Source organism: Pan troglodytes, chromosome 11 (assembly GCF_028858775.2).
Source record: "Pan troglodytes isolate AG18354 chromosome 11, NHGRI_mPanTro3-v2.0_pri, whole genome shotgun sequence".
Taxonomy (NCBI): Eukaryota; Metazoa; Chordata; class Mammalia; order Primates; family Hominidae; genus Pan; species Pan troglodytes.
In genome coordinates, this window is record NC_072409.2 from 86,113,529 (window position 1) to 86,121,517 (window position 7,989).

The 7,989-nt window shown below is 36.4% G+C and overlaps 1 long non-coding RNA gene across 1 annotated transcript; it reads left to right on the forward strand.

Annotated features, from left to right (window-relative positions):
• Window positions 1-257: 257 nt before the first annotated feature.
• Window positions 258-6,234, forward strand: LOC134807605 (uncharacterized). The gene is made up of 3 exons (XR_010148495.1): window positions 258-470; window positions 1,070-1,241; window positions 5,925-6,234. It is a non-coding gene; the product is annotated as an uncharacterized LOC134807605 (long non-coding RNA).
• Window positions 6,235-7,989: the final 1,755 nt, after the last annotated feature.

Genomic DNA, 7,989 nt, shown 5'->3' on the forward strand with positions numbered 1-7,989 from the left:
TCCTAAGTCATTTACAGAACAAGAAAAATGTGATAGTTAGTTCATCTATAATCTAAGAAGCAGAAGTTGCAACTACATACTACGTGACTCAAATCACAGTCACATCTCTCTAAAGTCTGAAAGTGTTTGAGGGGGTTCCAGCAGCTTTTAATTTTTTTAATTGATTTTCACACCAGTTACTCATACTGCAAGTGTTGCCATCTCAAAACTAGCTACCATGCCAGAAAGGGAGAGTGGGCAAAGCTAAGTCAAAATGCTACAGAACTCTCTCACTCCATTTAAACTATCTTTCTTCTGTTTAAGAATTCACACGGTTGCTATAAACATTGGACTCTGTTCCAGAGTTCTGATGTAGTTCTGACAATTGTTGTCAGGTTTTTCAGTGTTTCTGGAGTGGGACAAAACATTAGAGGGGCTTACTTGACCATTTCTGCTGACATCACTCCTATCATTGGTTCTTGATGTAGAATGTAAAATTAATTGGAAATTCAATATTTTGTATGATAGAGATATAAATAGATATATAGATGTGAATAGTTATAGTAGCTTCCCTAATCCTGTGTAACAAACATTGTAATATGAAGTTGTCAAACACTATATATTTTTAAAAATATTATCTTGATGTTTATTATTTTGCAGATGAGTGTGGTGTGTATACTCTTTACCTGTTTCTATGGTCAGCAGTGAAATTGAGTATATGAATGGCACTTTACACTTATGCGCCTCAGTGTAGACAAGAGAGGTAGATCAGTAAACAAGCAGCTATTTAGGTGATGTGAGTTAGGAATTGGTGTATATTTATTTGCTTATCTGTTTATTTTTTGATAGGAAACAAATGCTAAATTCTTGTCCAATTAATCACCATTGCTTTTCTCTGAAGAATTTTATACAAATTAAGCAACAAATATGAATAAATGGGTCATCATAAATAGCTATGCAAATATTTCACATCTCAAAAGCAATGATCTGTAGCTCAGAACTAAAGACTTAGAGGCTAAATGTGGGCCTTCTACATATCTGTAAGTCAAAATCCAAAACTTTGTATCTTATTTCCTTTGTTGATCCACAGGGGAAAACAAAAATAATAGCAGGAAGAACCTCACCATCAGCTCAGGGGAACAGATGGAGTAAAAATGCTAGTGCATCCTGTTATTAGCCGACCTTGAATCAAGTTATACACCCAATCAATGGAAAAAGAGGAAGAGAACAAAAGAAGCGGAGACTGCTATAAAAGCCTCTAGGTAACTTGGAAATGTAGCATGATTCAAACCTATTTTGTACTTTTTCTAGATAGTCCTTAGGGCCATAAAAGCACATTTTTGAAATACACCAACTTAGAAAATGAACAGATATGTTCCTGCACATCGTACAGCTGCACTTACTCCCCTCCACATGTATACATATACACACAGAAACACACACACATATCTGCTTAAATATTAGGAAAACTATTATATCAAAAACAATGAAATACAAGGTCATTGAAGCCCCATGTAAAACTCTCATGTTGCTACATGAGGACATTTAAGGACAGTTAACTTGGCACTCACTTAGATTCTTCACAAATGAAGTTTACTTTTGGATGAATGGGATCATTAAAAAAATACTAACTGCAACATGGTGGCAATTAAAAATAAAGTAACTGTGCAAACATGAGGCAAGCTTTCAGCGCATCTTCTACCATGACATTATTAATAGTATGATGTAATACACAGGAAGAGTAATTTCTCTAAGATGCACAAGTGTCAAAAGTACATCAAGTACAAAGAGCATAAAGATCTATTGCTAAAAAACTAGGTAAGTTGATACTAAATATCCAGAATACAGACAGAAAGCTGATTGGCGAGTTCCAGGGGCTGGTGGAAGAGAGGGAGTGACTGCTTAATAGGTAACAGGTTTTCTTCTGGAGTGATGAAAATGTTTTAGAAAAGATAAAGAAGGGACCGGGCGCGGTGGCTCATGCCTGTAATCCTGCACTTTGGGAGGCCGAGGCGGGTGGATCACGAGGTCAGGAGATCGAAACCATCCCGGCTAACGTGGTGAAACCCCGTCTCTACCAGAAATACAAAAAATTAGCCAGGCATGGTGGCGGGTGCCTGTAGTCCCAGCTACTCGGGAGGCTTAGACAGGAGAATGGCGTGAACCTGGGAGGCAGAGCTTGCAGTGAGCTGAGATGGGCCACTGCACTCCAGCCTGGGCGACAGAGCGAGACTCAGTCTCAAAAAAAAAAAAAAAAAAAGATAAAAAGATAAAGAAGGGAATGATGGTACAATATAATGAATATACTAAATGTCACTGAATTGTGGACTTTAAACTGGTTAATTTTAGGTGATAAAATTTTTTTTCAATAAAATGTAAGTATAATATAAAACATATATATGAAATCGGTTGCAGCAGAGGCTTTTAGTTTATAAAAATAATGTTTCTCTTGATGTCCCCTTAAATTACATACATAGCTGTACCTGTAAAACCCTGTAGGCAACCTATTAACCTTCGAATTAGTATCTTTATCCCCCCATTATTCTTCTCACCCAATAAGTTCTCAAGTCTGGTTGAGTCTAACAATGCACCAAAGGTAGAATGCTTGCTCTTTAATTTAATACTCCATCAGTCTGAATTCACCTCCTCCAATTTAGTGACTGGTGAAGCAAGAGATTGAGGTGGGAGAGGAAGACCATCTTGCATTGCCTTATTTTCCTTAGGTATCCAAGCTCTCTACCTTTGCCCTTGCCTACTCCTTACTTGTCCAGTAATCCTGTAATGATAATATAATGAATTAGTACATGGCATAGGAAATAAAATGAAATATTATTTTCAAAGAATGTTTTTCTTCATAACAATCCATAGAAAAAAATAAAATCTTTATAAAAGAACACGTGTTCTCAAAATCGGGAAGAAAGGAATGGCATTTAATCTCATCTAGTACAGTTTTTGAGCTCATCTGTGTAGAATTTATATAATGGCCTTTTAAGGATGTTTAGATTTTATAATAGCTGAAACAAGGCCATGTAATTGTTTTGTCTTGAGAATAAACAAACAAATGTACGTGAAAACTAAATGAAGAAAAACATCAACGCAAATAATACATTGTATAGAATGTTAGAGCCAATGAGATCTGAGAGACTATTTATTAAAATCTAAACAAATTGTTAAAAAGAATCATCTGACATCCTTTATCAATCTGGTGGTAAGACAGCCTGAAGTAAAAATAATTATTTTCTTATTTCAGTAGAGCACCTCCCTTACCTGAACAATAATCTATTACAGTTCTGCAGGAATTTATGGTTTGCAAAGTAATGCACTAACCCTGCCACCTTGGAATTTATGACAACTTTTGAGTCAGTCATGACCAATATTGCGAAGATGAACAAGGTGAAGCAAATCTGACTTATTTCTCCATGCACAATTTTTGAGAACTAACGAATGAATAAAAAATCTCAGATAAATTAAGTTGTTTGCAAGACATCATATAACTAGTAAATGGTACACATTTTAATTTAGGTTTTCTGTCTTCAATTGCATACTTTTCACAACACCATGCCCACTATTGACACAGGTAGGGATATTTTCCCCCAATGCTTATCATGTCTCATTATTTGATGGGATCATTTTATGACAGTGATGAGGCTTTAAGTGAATATTTTGTTTAATCAGAAAAAACTTTAAATCAGACCCAAACCTGACTTTACCATCATTAGCACTAAATAATTAATTAGCTGAAACTTCAGCTAAAAGTTAGCTGAAAATTAGCTGAAAATTCAGCTAGAACTTTTTGCTTAATTACTTATAATATATGAATTTATTAGAATATAAATAATGAATATCTATAAAAAGGAAAGAAGCTTGCAGTTATTTCTTGTCAACAAATTACAGTATATTTTAATTATAAGAAATATGATGAGTATTTAATCCCTATTTTTGAAATGAGGATGCTGAGATTCATGGGTTTGTTGTGAAGTCTACATAACATAATGGACAAAAGCACTTATCACATTATCTGGCACATGAAATAATACAACTATTTTCAATGGATGTTCTCAGTATAGGTGCCATTCTTGAGCAGAAAGAGTATACATTACACTCAAAGTTCTTAGACTACATTTCATCAAAGGCAAAACCAAAAATCTGAATTTTTCGTGATTAAAAATACAGTTAGTTTATAATATATTTCAGTAAATTCATACTCAGATAATTAAACTTACCTAAATATATTTAAAAGAACTAAAGTAGAAAAACATAAATAGGAAAAATCTAGTTATACTAACCAATATATTTAATTTCAGTTTGAAAAGACTGAAAAAATGTGTACCACTATTTGAAAAAAGTGTTACAAAAGAGTCTCAGAAAAATAAAGTATTTTCAACAGCAAATTTGTTTTTTTTTATTAGGAAATATTACAAAACTCTTCCTAATACACTACTTGAAATAATGATAGACTATAAAGTAAATCAAAACTTAACAAAATATGTAGTACTAAAAAAAAAGAGGCAGTCTCAAATTGTTCTTATTTCTACTTAAAAACTCTCAAATTATGTCATAGGTAAGATTATTAATATCAATACACTATTAGCTACTTTATAGACATTTGATTTTTAACTATATATACACACATGCACATATACATACATATATATGCACACATATGTACATACATATGTATGTATATGTATATGAGGAAGGAAGATTGTTTTAGGCTGGTAGTTCTAGACTGACCTGGGCAATATAGCAAGACCCCATCTCTGCAAGATAAATAAATAAATAAATAAATAAATAAATAAATAAAATATCTTACTGATCCACATCATCTCCAACTATTATTATTTTAATTGTGCCAGTCAAATGGCAAAAACACTGCAAAAAATTTTGCAAATTTACAAATAAGTTTATAGTTCAATGAAATTTCACCGAGTAAACACACACAGAACCACCAAGCAGATCAAAAAATAGGTTCTTACAGCAGGATATGAAACACCCCTGCCTCTCATTACTACCATCCACTAAAAGATAACTGTATTCTGTTATCAAACATCATTGATTATTTTTACTTATTTCAATATTACATTACGGAAAACATATAGCATGCATATTTTTATCTGTTTTGTTCAACTGTATGTTTGTCTTTCACTAGGTATGAATCATTCTTACTATTTCATGTGTCAGGCATCATTTGTGCTTTATGTTATTTTATATGATGACTATTGGTTTGACTGTTGAGACAAATTTGGGAGTTTTAGTTATTGGCTACCAGATAAGAAGTTATGTTGGATACATACATATGAGGTGACTTGCTGGGTCTTGGGAAATGATGATCCAGGTTTTATAGATATTATCAAAAGTTTTCCAAGATGCTTGAGTAATGTACTTTTCATAGTAATTTGAAGAAATTCCTTATATATATTTGGAATACTAGTCCTTTGTCAGATATATGCATTGCAAATATCTGCTCCCTTATTGTTTCTTATTTTCATATTAATACACTGCACCATTTTTTCTTAAATGTTTTATTACAGTGTTTTTATGCAACTCAATATTATTTGTTAAAAGAACTTTTAAACGATTGTGCCGCATACCCAAGTGTAATAGCTTTAATACAGCAGGATATTCATTTTCACTTTATCTGCTGAATGAACAAAGCTACTAGGAATCTGTTTTTTCCCAAGATTAATCAAATATTGGAATATTAATAATCCTACCTAGAATGTCCATCTATCAATAAATAAATACAATGGGTGATGTAGTTAAACAAAATGTGTATTTCACAAGATTTACCATACAGAATTATAATAAGAAAAGTTAAATTGTCCAGGTGCGGGGCTTACGCCTGTAATCCTAGCACTTTGGGAGTCCAAGGCTGGCAGATCACTTGAGGTTAGTGTCAGTCCTCTGAGCCCAAGCTAAGCCATTGTATCCCCTATGACCTGCAGGTACACATCCAGATGGTCGGTTCCTGACTTAACTGATGACATTCCACCACAAAAGAAGTGAAAATGGCCTGTTCCTGCCTTAACTGATGACATTATCTTGTGAAATTCCTTCTCCTGGCTCATCCTTACTCAAAAGCTCCCCTACTGAGCACCTTGTCACCCCCCACTCCTGCCCGCCAGAAAACAACCCCCCTTTGACGTAATTTTCCTTTACCTACCCAAACTCTATAAAACGGCCCCACCCCATCTCCCTTCGCTGACTCTTTTCGGACTCAGCCTGCCTGCACCCAGGTGAAATAAACAGCCTTGTTGCTCACACAAAGCCTGTTTGGTGGTCTCTTCACACGGACGTGAGTGAAAGTTAGGAGTACGAGATCAGCTTGGTCAACATGGTGAAATCCCATCTCTACTAGAAATACAAAAAATTAACTGGACGTGGTGGTGGGAGCCTATAATCTCAGCTACTGGGAAGGCAGAAGCAGGAGAATTGCTTGAACCCAGGAGGTTGAGGCTGCAGGGAGCCAAATCACACTACTGCACTCCATCCTCAGTGACAGAGTGAGGCCCTGTCTAAAAAAAAAAAAAAAGTTAAATTGTTACTGGTGGAAGAGATCTGATTTACCCTGAGTTACTGGTGGTGAATCCGTACCGGTCTCCAGCAACTTCAATTCTTGCCTCTTAAGAAGAAATAATTTGACAAAGGGGAATTGATATGGTTTGGCTGTGTCCCCACCCAAATCTCACCTTGAATTGTAGTTTCCATAATCCCATAATGTCATGGGAGGGACTGAGGGAAGAGAGAGACCCTTTCATATTGTTTTATACTCAGTACCTGTTTTAAGAAAAAACAACAAGGAAGTAAAACCAAAGACAGGCAGCGTGGTGCCAGGCCCGAAACCAGGCCTGGGCCTTCCTGGCTTAAACCCAGTAGTTAAAAATCAACTCATAACTTAGAAACTGATGTTATACATAGATTCCAGACATTGTGTAGAAGAACATTGTGAAACTCCCTGCCCTGTTCCGTTTCTCTCTGACCAGCGGTGCATGCAGCCCCTGTCACGTACCACCTGCTTGCTCAAATCAATCACGACCCTTTCATGTGAAATCTTTAGAGTTGTGAGCCCTTAAAAAGGACAGAAATTGTGCACTCGGGGAGCTCGGATTTTAAGGCTGTAGCTTGCCGATGCTCCTAGCTGAACAAAGCCCTTCATTCTACTACTCGGTGTCTGAGAGGTTTTGTTGGCAGCTCATCCTGCTACAGGACCAGGTGGAGACAATTGAATCATGGGGGCAGTTTCCTCCATCCTCACGACAGTGACTTAGTTCTCACGAGATCTGATGGTTTTACAAGGGGCTTCCCCTTTTGCTGGGCGCTCATTCTTCTCTCTCCTGTCATCATGTGAGAAGGACGTGTTTGCGTCCCATTCTGCCATGATTGTAAGTTTCCCGAGACCTCCCCAGCCATTCAGAACTGTGAGTCAATTAAACCTCTTTCCTTTATAAATTACCCAGTCTTGAGTATGTCTTTATTAGCAGTGCAAGAACAAACTAATACAGGCATAAAGCATATAAGGGACCAAGGCAAGTTGCAGAGCAGGAGTGGAAGTTTATTTATAAGGCTTTAGAACAGGAAAGAAAGGAAAATTCACTTGGAAGAAATCCAAGAGGGCCCCTGAAGGTCAGAGGGAAAAGGAGTGTTTAACCTTGATCTTAGGGCTTTATAGGCTCACCTCTTTCCCGTGATTTCTCTATTAGGATGGGCTTCCTGCATGTAGAGTGCCCCCCTTACCCTTGGGAATGGAGCACACGCAGTGTGTTTAGGAAGGTGTATGCATATCCATCTGAGGCTTTCTTCCTTTTTCCGTTAGAGTGCACCTGGAGAGTCATATTCCACCACTTCATCTCTTAGTGCATATGCCCACGAAGTTTCTTCTCCCTGGCATCTGCATTCAATTAACATTTTAATGTTAATACCTGTGGGTGATTGGGAAATGACTTCTCCCTGGTACCCTCAGTGGGCTGCCAAATTATCATTTTCAGGGAGGCATTTGTGATAATTGACAAA